This window comes from Neolamprologus multifasciatus, chromosome 3, assembly GCF_963576455.1.
Source record: "Neolamprologus multifasciatus chromosome 3, fNeoMul1.2, whole genome shotgun sequence".
Lineage (NCBI taxonomy): Eukaryota > Metazoa > Chordata > Actinopteri > Cichliformes > Cichlidae > Neolamprologus > Neolamprologus multifasciatus.
The window spans coordinates 11,592,390-11,610,431 of NC_140441.1; the positions used below are offsets into that span (position 1 = coordinate 11,592,390).

Sequence of the window (18,042 nt, forward strand, 5' to 3'; positions counted from 1 at the left end):
CTTCTGAGCGCTGACATGTTTGCATGTTTTTTTTTTCTCTTTCCAAGATCAACATCTGCGCCTGTTATTGACAACACACAGCCATAGATAGCCGACAGAGGCGGTTTCTTCATTAATTATGATGAACCGCGATGTTGGTGCATGTAAATTTTCTTTAATTCAGTTTGTGTTGATAACAATAAGTTAATATGAAGTTAAGCTGATGTAGCCACTCCTCCCGTTCACCTCAAAGACCTCGGGTGAATATAAAGCAGAAGAAGCTGGTAGAAAACAGCGGAGACCGTCCGCCGCCGTTTCAAACCACTTCAGAACGCACATATGCACAAATTATAAAGGTCAGACGTCCAGAAGAGCAAAGGTTTCTTCTCTGAGCAAGGCCGGAGTCTGCTGTCTGCTGTAGGAGATTTCATTTTGTGATAACAAACAATACAATATTTACGGAAGCTGTTGTGCACGTGGACGAGTGACTTTTTTCAAGTTTTCAAAAAACATTAGAAAAATAAGTTAAATTTGGGTGCAACACAAGTATTAATGAGAAAAAATTTAGGCTGTCTTTGCTTTAACTCAAATCTTTACATAACATAGGTCTGTTCTAGTTCCCCTTTTCCGTTACCAACTACTCGGCCAACACGTTCTCACTCCCAAAGCGTAACATTTTACGCTAGGTGACAAATCGTCAACATATTACGTTTTCGGCTACCCAACACGTTCCTAAATGACGACCTCGGAAAAATGAGGAAATATGAGAACCATATGGACTCAATCTACACATGTTCGCTCTTTTTCTTCAAATCACTTAGAAACACGCTATTTAACATCATTAAAGTCCTGGTTAAGATCAGGAAAAAGGTTATGGTTAGGGCTAGTGATAAGGTTAGGTTTAGGGCTGGAATACAGGGCTGGAACGTCTATTACCGCAGGAGCGTCATTGCACTGGATTTTGGCCATAACCCGCCGCGTACCATACGAACGCCAAAGGTCTCCTTTGGCGTTCCTCGGGAACGCCGCGGGATGTGACAAAACGTCGGCATGTTACGCCTCGGGAGTGAGAACGGGCTCACTCGGCTTGACTTGACGTGACTCGACTCGACGTGGTTTTGTTCGTTTTCCATCCAAATTAAACAGCAAGGCGGCCTGAAAGTCCCATGACTTCTCTTGTATGTGACACAAAGACAACACAACAGTGGAGGACAGCGAGGCGATGTCATACCTGCTGCTGGACTGATGGTAAATGTGTGTGTTTCGTTGGACCACGGTGTTGTTGTGTGTGTCACCATTTCCCTTGTTGTTGGGTTTCAAAACTGACGGGTTTGATTCTCGTTAACCTAACGGAAAACAGCCGAAAGTAAGTGTAGTTGAGTCAAGTCGAGTGGGTGCTAGTGGAAAAGAGATCTAACAGGTTCCAGGGTTTTGTGTTGGAAGTTTCAATGATAATTCAAGGGCAGCACGGTGGTTAGCAGTGTTGCTGCACAGCAAGAAGGTACTGAGTCTGTGTGTTAGCCCTGCGACAAACTAGTGACCTGTCCAGGGTGATTATTGCACCTGATCACATGCTCTCAGAAATTAGGCAGCATATCAGTTTTTTTAGACCCTTCATTTCAGTCGAGTCTCAGAAACTTAGGTGTTATATTTGACAGTTCGATGTCTCTTGAGAAACACTCTAAACAACTTGTCCGGAACTGTTTTTATCATCTAAGAAACATTTCTAAACTCAGACTACTGGTGTCAAAGGCAGAACTTGAGATGATTATTCATGCTTTTATTTCTTCTCGTTTGGATTATTGTAACGGTCTTTTTACGTGTCTCAATAAATCAGCTCTGGATCGCCTTCAGTCTGTGCAGAATGCAGCGGCAAGGCTTTTAACTGGTACAAACAAGAGCTCACACATTACTCCAGTTTTGGCTTCTCTTCATTGGTTGCCTGTAAATTTTAGGGTTCATTTTAAAATGTTAGTTGTAACTTTTAGAGCTCTGCACGGTGAAGCTCCCCAGTATATCTCTGACCTGTTGAAACCTCATGCTTCATCCCGAGCACTTTGGTCTTCAGGTCAGAGGCTACTGGTGGTCCCACGTACTAGGTTTAACCCTTTAAAGCCGGTTGGAGCGGGCACGCTCTGTTTTGTGTAACTATTTTAAAATCCCGGTAGCTCTGCAACCACGTAAGCTAGCGCAATAATTTTTTTTGCATATGAAACCGGAGGAGTTGTACTTACTGTACTTACATCTTCTGCCATCAGCTTGTCCTCGGTCACAGTTTCCTTCCACATATAGCTTTGCAAAAACTGCATAAAAAGCACTTGCAGCAACAAAAACATAATATCCCAGAAACATGCTTTGCCGATCCGATCAGCTGTTCATAACACTTCCTACATTGGATTAGACGTCAGCGCGAACTATCGCATGTCCGCCATGACCTGCCCGAAACCGGAAGTGACGTCATTTTGCGGAAATGTAGTTTTTTACCATCAGGGCCTCAATGAGCCTATACTGGTGTTTTTAAAAGTTATGTTTGACTTTATGACTTTCTGTGTCGTTTCTGGGATGCTTAGGACTCATATTGCACTGCTGGAAATAGTTTATTTTGATGCATATGCTGCTTTTTTGCAAATTTGCATTATAATATTTATTTTCGTTTTTCCTGCAGTATATAAAAATTGGTGTATTTCAAAAATAAAACTATGAAGACACTTAAAATAAATTTCCTGTGGTGGGAAACTATTTTGTGCAACTTTTTTGTATTTACAGTTTTGAGGATTAAGCCTCTTAAATTTCTCTAACTAGAAATATATGTTAAAAAAACAAAAACGATTTTCAATTTTTTTGTAGTTTATTGCACTTTTTTGCAATTTATGTAATTACTATGCACTTAATTCATACATATTATTAAAATCTAGGCTGTAATGGTTGTATTGATGTATAGCAACTTGAAATGCTCCCAAAAATGGCTCCACAGCATGTAAAAATATAATATAAGCTCTGGCGGACTTGGTTCTATGGTAGGTCTTAAAGGGTTAAAACACGTGGGGATCGGGCTTTTCAGGCACCAAGGCTGTGGAACTCTCTGCCGTTGTCTTTACGCTGTCTAGACTCTACTGACTCCTTTAAAAAGCAGCTGAAGACATTTTTATACAAACGGGCTTTTAATTAATTTTAACTTGTATGTCTGATCTTATTGTAAAGCACTTTGTGATTTTTATCTGTGAAATGTGCTATATAAATAAATTTTACTTACTTACTTACTTACCCCAACTCTCGCTCTATGACAGCTGGGATAGGCTCCACCGCCCTCCGCGACCCTGAAAAGGATAAGCGGATGGATGGATTTGACTAATGTTGAATTTTTGATACATTTTTTACTTTGTATCCTGTTTGGGTTTTGTTGTCATGCCAACTTTAAGTTTTCTTTCATATTGTATTAATGATATTGAGCTTGTGCTTTAATTTTATTGTTATGCCTTCTTCTGCCTTATTTTGTGTGCAGGGTAAGAACAAGTCTGCTCGGATAGTAGTGAATGTTGCCCAATAAATGTGCTTCAGAGCATCCTAGTATTCCATCTGAATGTCGCAGCTTGTCATAACATAACGTAGAAGATGGAGACGGAGACGAATAAGTGCAAAACAGAATTCAAATGATTATTATTAGTCACTGTAAAGCTGCACCGATTTATCTATATGTGTATATAGAAAGTGAACTGCATTGTGCACGGTGATGTGATAGAGCACCGGAGCTTCTTCTGTGCTAACATGCTGCTCATCATAGTAGTTGATGAAATATTCCTCCACATGTCTGGAATATAAAATCTACTGATAAGGTCAGACAGAGTTATGTGAATCAGCTTTCGGTGCAGCAGAAGCTGCTGAAAGAAGGTTGGCAACAACAATAACAGCTAGCAAGAGTGGCGCTGCCATAAATTGAATACGATGACTCGAGGTTTGGGTGGTGGCTGGATTTTTCTCCGCTTTCAGTGCGAGGCTGCTGTGTTTTCTAGCCGGTGGCTAGTGCGTATTTATCAGCAAACGTGATTTGCAGCAGTAATACTTTAAACTGAGTAATATGCAGTATGACTAAAGTCCTGGATGATGGATAGTGTGTTTCAGCTTATAGCGCCGTGGCAGCCACTGGTGAATAACTGCGGTTAGCAGCATCAATAGGTCATACTAACGGCAGTAGCGAACGGTGTACGCACAGAGATTAATGTGTAAAATACATCACTCTGTTTTGCTAATGTGTGTGTGTATTGTAGGTGCATAGTTGGCCCTGTACAAAGACTGAAGCTAATGATGAACAGCTGTTGATCAACTCCTGTGAGTGGCACTAATGGCCTCATGTTCCTGCCCGACTGTGTTATGAGCTCCATTTTTAGCAGCTTGTCTACTTAGAATGCAAACAAGTTTAGCTGCATAAAGTGCTCTCAACTTTTTGGCTACTTGCTTTCTTTTGTTCCTTTGGACCCTTGACCTCTCTGTTCGGTATAAAATGTCACAGAAGACCCGTCATTAAATTCTGATGAATTGAACTTTAACTGTGGTCAATAGCTGCTAAACATGACCTGAGCGTGAGCGTGGTCGCATAAGGTTAATATGCCTCGGTGGGCTTTCAAGATCCGATGCCAAGAAGCAGGTAAAAGTCCGCTTGCAGTTTACAACGCTGTGGCCAAAAAGTTTGGGGACTGGTGTAAAAATCTTAATAAAATAGCTGGTGAACAATTCAAACCCTGTTTAGGAGAAAATGGCACAAAGATAATATATCAGATTTGGAAAGTGACACATTTTATTGTTGTCTGAAAAATATATGCACGTTTTGAATTTGAGTCAACTGTGTTGCGTCAGAGCTCTGAAGACAAGGCAGGAAGGCCAGTTCAGCATCAGAAGGGTGATGTTCAGTGCTAGCTGCGAGAAAAACCGCACAGTTTGCGCTGGTATAACTTTACTGCATGGCTTCATTTTGCAGTAGACACAATAACCAATAACCTTGTCTAGAGCAGGTTGTGTGTTCAGCACAAGTAACCTTGGTGATCTAGCCAGGTAAAAAGAAAGCTCTTCATGACATTGACAACTCTAGCTTTAGGCTCAGCATACCTGACTTACCCGACATATCCATTAATCACGCTTTGTAGTACAACCCTCAGGGCTGTTACACTACATTGGTCTGCTGAAATAAGCAAAGCTTTCCCTGGAAAAGACATCGTGCCGATGGAAGCCGTGTGAGTTTCATGATCATGCACCTTCTAGCCCAGGGGTGTCAAACTCAAATACACAGTGGGCCAAAATTCAAAACTGGAACAAAGTCGCGGGCTAACGTTAATATTTATTGAAATATATTTATTCCTCCAGATATAAGAATGAATCTTTTCTTATGGACACGTTTTGCTGAAAAACTGAATATGGAACAAGCAAAGCTTAATACTAAACAATATATATATTAGCTGTATAATACCAGTAGGCCAGCTCTGATAGTAATTTGGTATGGCTTCGCGGGCCAAATGTAATTAGGCTGCGGGCCAAATTTGGCCCGCGGGCCAGAGTTTGACACCTATGTTCTAGCCTATTTTGGAAGATCAACCGCTAGAGAGCTTGAAGGATTGGTATGAGCCAAAATTTTAAGCGTTTTGGTTTACTGATCGTGATCTTTCAATGAACTAAGAAGGTGTAGAAATTGTTTGTGAAGGTTCTCAGTCATCCAGGTCATCGTAGTCAAAGGAGCTTGCAAAGAAAAGCGTCTGGACTTCTTTAAGTTGTCTTTAAGGTGTAGAAATTGACTAAAGATCATCATTATGTGTCCCTTATATCTATTTGTGGCAAAGCTAAATCCCCATCTTGTTCTGCAGGCAGGTATGGTGAATCAAAGAAGCGAGACGCTACTAAAACGCAGTTTGTTTATGACTTTAACGAGAATAGGTCCTCATTTTTGATTAGCTACATATCAAATAATAATGTGTCGGCATCCGCAACGTGTGATAATGTGTGTGGTTGAGAACTTGTAATATGCAAAAGCTGATTTCCCTTGCTAGTCGTTAGCGTTTCCAATAAAGCGCGGATTGGCCCAGTGCTGATACTTGGCCAGCCATTTGGGCTTAAGGATGACGCCTTTGGGTTGGAACATGGCCACGCTGGTGAACAGCTATGTTGGTTTGTTTGTTTTGATCCACTCCTTTGCACAGCATGCTGTTTGGAAGACTTTCCCCAGGATTACATATACCATGAAAAGTAGATTACTACACTCGCTGGATTCCAACCAAAGACTGCTGAGAGATGAGGTCTGCTGAGGTCTGCTAAGACTACTCTGATTCAATTATTTATTCTGGTGCTGCTTTTGGATGTGGGCTGTGCGACTGAGTGAAATCCCGAGAAGACGAGCCTCTTTTAGTTTTCATTGTCCTTAAGCACAAATGATTGTATGAAGAGAAAAGCACCTTGAACGCGCTACAGTCAAAATAAAGCAGTTGGATTACCCAGTTAGCCAGATAGCTGCGGAGAAAAAAGCCACAAATAATGGTTTTTGGGGGGATGATTTGTAGCTTTGCCCAGTGATGACCTTTTTTTTTTTGTTTTTTTTAGAACACTGCTATCTTTGGCTTTTTTTTTCCCTCCTTTGCAAAGTTTCCAAACTTTTTCTGTGTGATTGTCCCGAATGTGCCCTTGAAGAGAGCAGCCGACAACCGACGCTGCAGCAGAAATCCTCCCTGTAAAAGTGTCTTTAATTATTAATGCTGGCCCTCCATACTGGCACAACTCCAGGCTGCCAGTGGACAGCCACTACATTTCACTCAGTCACTGCCATGAATTATTCTCACACTCTCATACACGTCTGTACATGCACATGCATGCAAGAACAACGTGAAAGCCACAGTAGGCATATGGAAGTACATGCACTCGCCGGCCTGAGGAGATATGACCATTGCCTATGCATTAAAAAAATATCATAACGCAGTGCACAGCGCTAAAATAAATCCTAATGGAGCATTTATTATGTAAGCATGTGTAACCGGTGTGATTCTGCGTTGTGTCTGATAAAAAAGGTAAAAGAAAGAAAGGCCTCCAAGTAAATAATTTGCCCACTCCAGCTCCTCTCCCACAGGGGAATTGTAGAAAAGGGCTGGCATTTATTTTTACATTAAGAATAGAATAGAATAGAATAGCCTTTATTGTCATTGTACAAAGTACAACGAAATTGGAGTGCCACTCCCTTGGTGCAAAATGCAATAATAAATATAAATGTAAATATAAAAAGTACAATAAAACAACCGAAGTACTCAGATAATAATAAGTACAATATATACAGGATAGCAGCATAATATAGTGATAGTATGAATAGCAGCATAATATAGTGATAGTATGAATAGCAGCATAATATAGTGACAATGGCAAGTATAGTTAAGCAGGTTTAATTGTTTTGTGCTTATTTACTACGGCGATAGCTCTGGGAAAGAAGCTATCCCTGAATCTGTTTGTCCTGGTTTTATGTGACCTGTACCGTTTGCAATGGCCTCCAGACTGGGCAGAGAGCAGCCAGTGATTTTCTGGGCTGTGTTGATGACCCTCTGCAGTGCTTTCCTGTCTGCAACTGAGCACCCTGCATACCATGTTGTTATGCCGTACGTTAGGATGCTCTCTATGGTGGCTCTATAGAATGTCACCAGCAGCCTCTCCTCCAGGTTGTTCCTCCTGAGCACTCTCAAAAAATGGAGACGCTGCTGGGCCTTTTTTTTTTACCACCGCCGTGGTATTTGCAGTCCAGGAGAGATCAACAGAGATCTGCACGCCCAGAAACCTCATGGAGTGTACCCTCTCCACACACATTAAACATAAAGTATGGATTTACACGTAACATATTTGACATAAGATAAAACAAAAACATTAACATGAAATCCGACATACTTGATCAAAAAAGGTAAAAGAAAGAAAGACCTCCAAGTAAATAATTTGCGACCTACGACCAAATACAAACAGTGGGGAAGAGGGTTAGCTCAACCCACCACAACTTCCAAGCTAGCAAGGAGTATATATTCATGCTAGCACTTATGGCGCCTAAAACACATTTATGATACACACATACTACACACTTATAACATCTAACAAAAAACAGGCTTAATAATGACAATAATTGAACTAAAATCACAATCAGAAACATCCAGGTGGCTAAATATGAATTATATGTGTGTTTTACAGTGTTGGAAAGAAATGACACCCACCTCTCCCACAGGGGAATTGAAGAAAAGGGGAGAGGCAAAAGGGGTACACTGTATTTATAGGATTGCACCAAAGAAGAAGAAGAAAAGAATGAGGAGGGGCTCTAACTGATAATGAACATAACTACAGGCTTGGAGGTCCTAAAAGTCAGGTATAAAAGGAACAGTTTGGGGGTTTAGGACACATTTTGGGTAATTATAACAATGTGATTTATGACCCTGTTACACTTGCGTGCATGAATGTACAGAAGCAAGTGCGCGCGTTGACACGTTTTCACTCCTGCTGTACGTTATCTGACGTATCGCGCTCACACTTCACCAGACGCACAATGGCTCTCCAAGCGCACACGGGCCATTTGCAGTATTTCTTCTATTCAGTGTATTCTGTCCGGCTGTCAGCGGGCTGTCAGTGTGCTCAGTTGCCAGGCAAACAGCCCCACCTCCTCCCAATAATAAAATATGCCTTTAAAATGTCACTCGCTCCCGAAAGAGCAAAAGCAGAGGCAACAAATCGATTCACATTAGTTGTTCAATTGACTTTGGCTTGAACTCCTACTCTCCCTTTGCCTCCTTTTCCCTTTTCTTACTTTCTTTCTCGCCTGTTTTCTGGCCCTTGCTCTGTCCCCTCCTTGACACTTGCTTTTTTTTTAAAAATTTATTTTATTTTTTTCTTTTTCCCCCCCGGTTTACAGCTTCACAGATCTCTCCACCTCCTCTCTCCTCCATTTTCACCTCTCCTCTATTTTCTCCCCCAGCTAATCTAAACGAATAAATGCAGCGGCGGGCGCCGGCAGAGGCTTCGGGCGCATCTCCTATTCACTCTTCCTGCCGACCACCACCGTGGCAGCACTCATTTCAATTTTCACCTCGTTTTAGACTTATCACATTGACATCATTAAGGCTCCCTCTCAGCGGCGCACTCATTCGTTATCCTCTCCATTTTACACCTTTCTATCTGTCTCTCTCTCTCTGTCTGTTTGTGTGTGTCTCCCTTTCTCTCCCCTCTTCTCCCTCTCCTTATCTGTCCCGCTCATTGTCAGAGGATTTAAAAGGCTCTCTATTTGAGAGCAGCGAGTGTCTGAGCTTTGGTTTTTCATCCCAGTGACAGAAACCTGTTGGAGCCTCCTTATTCAGAATGAAAGAGTGGGACGTTTTTGCCTTTTTAAAGGGGGTAGCAGGAAGCCGCGTCGGGCTTGTAAAGCTGAAAAAGTGACACACGACTCGCTCTGTTTGTTCATTTCAGCGGGGATAATATTTCTTTCCACATAGCAGCAATATTTCTATTATAACTTAAAGGCTGGGGTAGGCAGAAATCTAAACAAGGTAAGCAAACAAAATGAAACATTTGAAAGGAGAGAAGCCTCCTCCCAGCCCCTCCACCAAATAAGCATGGATGCTGAGCACTGGCAGGGTTCGAAGGTCACATATCAACGCATTCACTCACATCCCGCACACCGGATTGTTTCTAAAGCCTGAAACCAGGACCAGGACTTTGTCTTTGCAGCACTCTGAGTATAATATGTTGAAAGGTTACCATGGACTCTTAATGAAACGACACTCTAATACCACATTGGCCGACCCAGAGGAGTTTGATTTGTATTTAAGCCTCGGTCTGATATCTAATATTAGTTCAGTGAAAGTAATCCTGTATCAGCGAACAGCTCAGACAGCTCTTCAGTGCCCAAAGAGTCTGTTAGGAGATTAGCAGATCAATCGGAGATTGATCGAAAGAGTTTTAACGTATTAATCATTTTAAGCGTTTAACAAGCCGGAGTGTCACATCCTCTTATTTCAGCTTCTCAAACGTAAAGAAGTCGTAATTATTTCTGATTATTTTTTTGAATTCGGTCCTTGAGCGTTTTGAGGCCATTGCCTTGGGTTTCTCGGAATTTGCGTTGAGCAGTTTCATAACATTTTCTGATATCTTGAGGACTAAATTATTATCAAAAGACCATCTCTGAGGGGGAGATTGAGATTGGATGCCCTTGGGATGCTCGAGAGAACAGAAGCCTTCACAAATGGGCAGATGTCTCCTACAGAGGAAGAGAGCTTTAACAGAGTTCAGTGCTGCACAACCACAACAAGAGTGTTTTATGATGGCACTTTGCAACGCTATAGCCAACAGCGGACAACATTCACACATCCCATTTTGGCAAAATTCAGATTAGGAGAGTAAAATTGAAAGTATTAATTAATCCCCGTAATGAAGCGTATCGTGTCATGTGACTGGCCCAGAGCTCCTCCTGCAGCACCGCGTTGTACTCCGCTCGTATTGCGCGCACGCTCTGAGCTATATGTTTGCCTGACTACTTGCACTAGCTTATCTTCCAGCCAGCAGCTTGTTATCTCCAACGTGAAAATAAAGTCATAATGTGTTGTACTTTATTCCTCTTATCTTACTGCAGTGTTTTCTCAACATCGGATCGGTTTTGCCGCAGCGTCGGGCTTATCTTACGCCGCTGTCCGCAGCAGAAAAAAGGCTGTTGGGTCTCTGAACCCAGTGTCTTGTTTAGCCCAGCTCTGCCTTCAGCTTATCTGAACACCAGTGTTTTCACAGACGGTGTTTGACACGGAGGACCCCGTGGTTGGCTTGGTCAGAGGTCGAGTGAAGGGAAACGGGCAGAGGGCGAGGTCGGGAGAGAGGAAAGAAGCGAATACAGGCCACGGAGAAAGGAGGCGGAGGTAGGTTAATACCCCTCTGAAAAGGAGGCCAGAGTTAATATCCCCTGTGCTTTAACCCTGGGCTAAGCTAATATGGCCTTTCCTAATGAACAACAGTGGCCCACATCTGCATTGTTAGCTAGGAATCTGTGCTGCCATCTTGGATCAATTTGAGGGCAAATAAAATCTGAGTGCCAGGGCCATTTCTGGGTCCCCGGTGTCCTATTTGCCACACCGCAGGCTTTCACAAGCAGGGAGTCAGAGTGTAAGACTATGCCTTAAGGGAACAAAGTGAAAGCTTTTACACACACACACACACACACAGAGCTTGGAATAGGGTGCGGTCCTGCGGTCAGTGCCGGGGTGGTGCGTGGAGCGAGAGAAGGTACAGGTTACAGGCCGGTGGCGACAGTGGCAGCGCCGCGGTGAGCCTTACGAGCTTGGCGTCGTGCACCCAGCGTGTCATACCTCCCTGCCACGAGAGCCCGTAAAGACGCTTTAAAAATCCAACAGCCTTTCGCAACAGGAAACTGAGGTTTGGTGATGGATTTTTTTCCCCTTCTTTTTATAAACATCAAAACCAGCGAGTCCTAATTAGCATCCACCCCGCGCGTATCCGAGAGCCCGCGCTTACGTAGATGCTCGTGCGCAACTGTCTGTCCGCACGTGCACGCGTTCACACATTTTAGACACACAAACTGACTTCTATAATAGTGGCTGCGTGTTTGTGTGTGCATGTGCGAGTGTGATGCTGTGATAAAAGTCAAAATAAGGCTGCCACATGGGATCGTTTATCTCGCGACAGACCACTTCTGTCTAATTAGTGTGAAACACAGTAGAAAAATATAGGCAACTGTAATTAAAGTAAGGGATCAAGATGTGTGTATTGCACATGGTGCACATGGATGGGTTTTTCTCACAGTATGTATATCGGATTCCCCGCGGTGTTTCAGGTAAAGCTATCACTGCTGTCAGAGTGTGCCGCACATGTTTTATCCACGCCTCACATCTCCGAAATAAACTAAAAGATTTCCTGTGCCTGTGTAAGCCTAAAGCCTTCTTTTCAGGTGCAGCGAATCACAGGGATGATTTCAGCACACGTCGAGGATGTGTGCAAAAGTTTAGCTGAACTCTTGAACTCGCTCATGCATTATTCATCTGTCCAGGTGAGACCGAGTTTTGCAGAAATTGCTCAAAATGCGGCTCCCTGTGTCCCAGACAACTGCAGCGTGTTGTGGTAGGAGTGAGAACATAATCTGAACAGGAAATTGCTTCGGAACGCAAGGGTTTATGGGTATATGGAGACAGATTATAACGTCTTAAAGCCAAGTCACTGATGCTTGGAAAGCATGACAGAAAAAAAAAAATAACCAAGGGCAGATTGCAGTCTGGGCTGATCTTTAGATTCTATTTTTTGTATGTACTGTTTAACCAGTTTGTACACCAAAGGAGGCTAATACACCAGAGCACAAAACCATTATGCTAAGCTGTTTATTGGGGTAGAATCACATTTGTTTTGTGTTCCCTTAGGGACAAATATACAATCCAGTCTGAAGTGCCAAATGCTAAAAGCACAGTGCAATTGGTCTGTTTTGAATTTTCTGGGTTCACCAATCTCATTCTCCGCCTAAAAGCGTGCACACACGACTTTCCACAAATAAAGCAATTAAAACAACTATTAGGTCATAGCTTAGTAGTATGCATAGTGGCACTGTGGTAGTGATCAGCACATTCACCTTAAATGCAAAAGATCCCAAATTTGAGATGCGGAGGAGACACAAACCCAGCCTCCTAGTATTGGTCCCATGCCCAGGTGCATCAGGAAAGACATCTGGTGTAAAATCTTTGTCGAATTAACATCTGCAGCAAATCCATCCGGAGAAAAAAAAATGGGAGCAGCCAAAAGTATCTTTTGCTTATTTGTATATATAAATTCAAGCTAGAGAAACTTTAAAAGGGCACCTGCTCTGATTATTTCCAGTTTAGTTTGATTTATTTAGCTCAAGATCACAGCAACGGTTGCCTTAAGGTGCTTTATATTGTAATGTAAAGACCCTAAAATAATACAGAGAAAAGCCCAACAATGAAAAGGCCCGCTATGACTATGTCACTTGGTGACAGTGGGAAGGAAAAACTCACTTCTAACAGGAAGACATGTCAGTTAGGTGCAGCCATCTCCTGAGATCAGGTGGGAGGAGGAAAATGGGACAAATGACACACTGTGGAAGAGACAGGGTTAAATGTAATAGTGGTGTATAAACAGACGGAGAGTGGAAAAAAAGGTGAGTGAAGAAGATATGCTCAGTGCAGGATGAGAAGTGCCCAGCGGCCTAGACCTATCGCAGCATAACTAAGGGAGGATTCAGGGTCACCTGACCTAGCCCTAACTATGAGCTTAATCCAAAAGGAACGTTTTAAGCCAAATCTTAAAAGTAGAGATGGTGTCTGTGTCCCGAATCCAAACTGGTTCCACAGAAGAGGGGCCTGAAAACTGAAGGCTCTGCCTCCCATTCTACTTTTAAGATAAGATAAGATAACATAAGATAACTCTTTATTGTCATTGCACAGTCATACATAGTACAGTAGTACAATGAAATTGGAAAACTGTCCTACGTCGGCACTACATATAACACAACATAACACGATATGACACATCACAACGCAACACAAACAACACAACACAGTATATTAACTTAGTAATAAAAAAAAGAAGAAGAAGTGTATTTGTATTGCACGGATGATCTGATATCGTCGTGTTGGTGTTGTTCCCAGATCATCATGAAAATGTTGTTCCAGGTTCAACATTGCAAGTGACCAATCACATTATTGTGACGTTATTCTTTTGCGCACCAACCCATTCGTGCATTTATGAAATTCCAATGTTGCAAGGACAATATCAATTCTGCTTAGCGTTTATTAAAGGGTTAGGGTCCGTTGATCGGCGGACAAAGGCGGTTTCTCGCAGCTTAAGTACAGTTTTTTGTTTTACGCCGGTTTTTCCCGAAGTCGCAAAAGTATGACATCACAACATTCTGATTGGTCACTTGCAATGTTGATCCTTGAACAACCTTTAGTATGATGATCTGGGAACAACACCAACACGAGGATATCAGATTGTGCGTATTGCACACTGTTATTATTGCACATTAATTATTATTGCACCTTGTTACAAATATAAATATTATTATTGTTATTGTTTTAAACATTGTTACCTCCCCCCTAAAAAAGTCCAGGGAGGTAGCCAATCAGGTCAGCTGTTTGCATTGATCAGGGCTGTTGCCCTGTTGTAAAAGCTGTCCTTGAGTCTATTTGTTCGGGACCTCAGCAGCCTGAACCTCCTGCCGGATGGCAGCGGCTTAAACACCCGGTGTCCTGGGTGTGTGCAGTCCCGTAGGATGCTGCGTGCCCTCCTGAGACAGCGAGTGCTGTGCAGGTCCTTCAGGGAGGTTAGAGGATGTCCAATGATTTTTTGGGCCATATTGATGACCCTCTGGAGTGCCTTTCTGTGTGCTGTGGTGCAGCTGGAGAACCACACACCGATGCAATATGTCAGCACACTTTCAATGGAGCAGCAGTAGAAGACGGTCAGCAGCTCCTTCTTCAGGTCCATTTTTCTGAGGATTCTCAGAAAGTGGAGACGCTGTTGGGCCTTCTGTAAGACCACAGAGGTGTTAGAGCTCCATTGGAGGTCTGTGTCTATGTGCACTCCCAGAAACTTGAAACTGGAGACCCTTTCCACGCACTCCCCGTTGATGCTGACAGGCTGCAGCTCGGACTTCCTCCTTCTGAAGTCAACTACCAGTTTTTTTGTCTTGGTGGTATTAAGGTCCAGGTTGTTATCGACACACCAATCTGACAGCCTCTGAACTTCAGCTCTGTACGCCGTCTCATCTCCCCCTGAGATGAGCCCCACCACGATGGTATCATCTGCAAACTTGATGACTGTGTTGTCTGGGTGGGAACTAACACAGTCATGTGTGTACAGAGTGTACAGTAGGGGACTCAGTACACAGCCTTGCTCTAGGAACCACAAGTAGGCCTGCGGTCTGAGAGCAAAGTGTTGTGTTGGGGTAATACGGTAAATATGAGATCTTTAAGATAAGATGAGACCTTGCATGTGGGGAAAGGGGCTTTAAATTTGATCCTGGATCCAACAAGGAGCCAATTAAAGAAATCTCAAATCAGAGAAATTTGCCCTTTCTTTCTAGTCCCCGTCAGTATTCTCACTGCAGCATTTTGAATCAACTGAAGACTTTTAAATGAACAGAAGCAAGTCTTAATAGCTCCCCCCCCCCCCTTTAAGCAGAGCCACTGTGTCACTATGATAATCAAAACATGCTTAAACATGCTTAAATAAATACCTGGAGCTGTTTCAAGATGGCTAACAAGTTGCTATGAACCATCATATCAGAGATATGCACCCTCACCAACAACATATAGAGCCAACTGTAGGAAAAGAAACTGTGAAACTGGGTGTTAGATATCACTAAACACTCACTGACCTCATTATTTGAAACTCTGACCACATTTAATTTGGTCATCTAGCAAAATAACACCAAACACATGACAGCAAATATGGAAAAACGCAACAGACCCCCTTTAAACACAAGATTAAGAAGATACCTGAGGTATCGATCTGCCAACCCTGACTTTGCTCTCCATTCTCCTTTCCATTGTTTTGACATTTGTCCTTTACCTCATCTTTACCATTCCTGTTGTGTTGCACATCGATGGTTTGGGAAAACAATTTGTCTCAGCATAGAATGTGATAAATGAAAGCCATATGTCATTGCGAGAACAGATTGAGGCCCGTGTGCGTCGACAGTACATTTTGTCCCAGTGGGGCTCCCATCTAAGCCTTGACATTTTCAGACAATATTGCAGTGTTGAGCCACAGTTAGGATTTCATAAGTCAAGCTAACACTAGAGACGTGTGTGTGTGTGTGTGTGGGGGGGAGTATATCTACTAACATAACGATCATCTCTCTGCCTGTCTCAGTCTTTCAGTGCCTGTGTCGCAACACTTATTACTTTCTTGCAGCATGTGTGTACATGTTTGAGTGTGTGTGTGTGTGTGTTTGCATGCATCTGTCACACAGTATACTTCAAGCCTCTTAATATGTGTTCTTTTGAATTCCTCTCTCCATCGCTCTGTTTGTCCTTTGTTTCATAAGCCCGCTGCTTTTTTCTTGTTTGGTGTGTGTCTGGAGTAAGATGACATGTACCATATTTATCAGCCTATCTTTCCCCATTTTGCTCTTTTATCCAGGTGTTTTTCTTGTTTGTTATTTGTGCCATTAGGGTTCACAGTCTCCACAGTCTTGATGCTATCTGCTGCATTACATCTGAGCTAATGCAACACTTTTTGTGCCGTCCTTGCTAGTAACTGCCGGGTAAAAACAGCCAGGCTTTCCTCTCTTTTCAGCCGTCGGAAGTCACAAGGAACGGTCTGATAGGTGGCTGACAGAAACTTCTGTTTTATATCTCGATATATATGCGATAACTTTATGTTACTAACACATTACTGATTTTCCTTTATGCCTTTTTATGCATATATTCCAGTCGGACTGAACTTGTGTGTTTTTTTTTTCATCCATCAATCAACACAAAACCTCTCTGTTTTTGATGAGAAGCATTTAGTCTGTTGTGGAGCGTTTTACGTTCAAAGACTCATTAAATTAAACCATATAAAAGGTGATAGTATCTCAAGCACACCATTTAGCATCTCTGTATGGTGATTAGAAGATTTCAACATGGCACCGAGCACCCTAATAGCCTCGTTATGCTGCCACGCGTGGTTAAGCTTAATAATAAATCTTGACATATGTGTAGTTCCCTGCGAATATGGCAAATGCCATTAGGGGCTGCCTTCCTGTCCAGAAATTTTAAAAGCTTTCACAGTAGGAAAAAATCATAGGTGGAAATGCAGCACTTTTTGCAGCTTGAGTTTCAAAGGGCTAATACTGCAAATCCTTCCAGACTCAGGGAGACTTGATTGGTTTGAACAACTCTGTGCTTTTATAAATATAAGAAATATTTCTTGTACCTATGCACAAAACTGGCTTGTATTACCGCAACATATACGTTGAGTGGCCGGGCACTTTGTTTCTGAAAAATGGATCCAGTTTTAAAAACAACAACAAAAAAACCCCCCAAAACTCTCGCATTAAATCTTAGTGCTTTGGCAGGGTTCGATTTCTGGGGTGAATTCTGATTTTGTTTTATTGAGAAAAAAAGTCCAGTATCAGTAAATCAGTTGCTGTATTTTAAGGAGTAAATTTACCGTACATATTTAAATATCGCAAGTGTTCATTAACTTTCCCGAAATGTCGTTGAGGCTGACTCTGCCGTTCATGCTGCAGACAGCGAAAAACAATAGAATTAATAGAATTAACAACTAGGGATGGGTACCGGTGTCCGGTGCCATGATGTCACCAGTTCTGACATAAACGGTAGTAACCAGACCGAAAAGCAGCGCACATTTTGGTGCTTTATTTCCTGAGCTGTGATGCACTTTCTTCTTCCTTACATTTGTATTGTCAGTTGGCAAACAACTGAAAGGTGCATTACCGCCACCAACTGGAATGATACACTTTAGATTCTAGCCAATCATTTTACGTTTCCGAGGATAGTAGGCGGGCCCAGGTACGTACGTTCTTTTAGAGCAGAGCTACAGATTAAAAATGCCCAAAGCGAAGCAGTCAAAAGTCTGGCTGTACTTCACAGCAAAAGATGCAAACTCAGCAGCCTGCAACAAGTGCTTTAAGCTGATACTGTGATACTGTCAAAGGAGGTAACACCTCAAATCTGATGAAACACCTGGCGACGCATAGCGGGTTTTTTTAAAGCCGAGAAATGTGCCGTATTTGATAGCTTGCTGCGAGACCTCACACCGTGCACATCTACTGCGGCTGTGGTGCCTGTTATCGGACCCGGAGCCCTGCTAGTGTAGCAGAAATGATGAGGATGATGATGGCAGCAGCAGCCGTTCTTCTCTGAGTGAGTAGCTTAATGTTGTTCGTGTGTAATTTACGCTGAGTAGGCTAACCACGTTATTAAATTAACGCATGTAAGGTGAACTAGCAAACATCATCATAGCTACATGCGGCTGTCTTCTTGTTTGATGGCAGATACTCCCTTCACCCTGGCCAAAAAGGCTAAAATGAACAAAGAAAAAGTGGAAAACAGTTAA

At 42.5% G+C, this 18,042-nt stretch overlaps 1 long non-coding RNA gene across 1 annotated transcript; it reads right to left on the reverse strand.

The window, feature by feature from the left end:
• Positions 1-6,975: 6,975 nt before the first annotated feature.
• Positions 6,976-8,436, reverse strand: LOC146521616 (uncharacterized). The gene is made up of 2 exons (XR_014872534.1): positions 7,931-8,436; positions 6,976-7,067 (listed from the first exon to the last, which is right to left on the reverse strand). It is a non-coding gene; the product is annotated as an uncharacterized LOC146521616 (long non-coding RNA).
• Between the last annotated feature and the right edge of the window lie 9,606 nt (positions 8,437-18,042).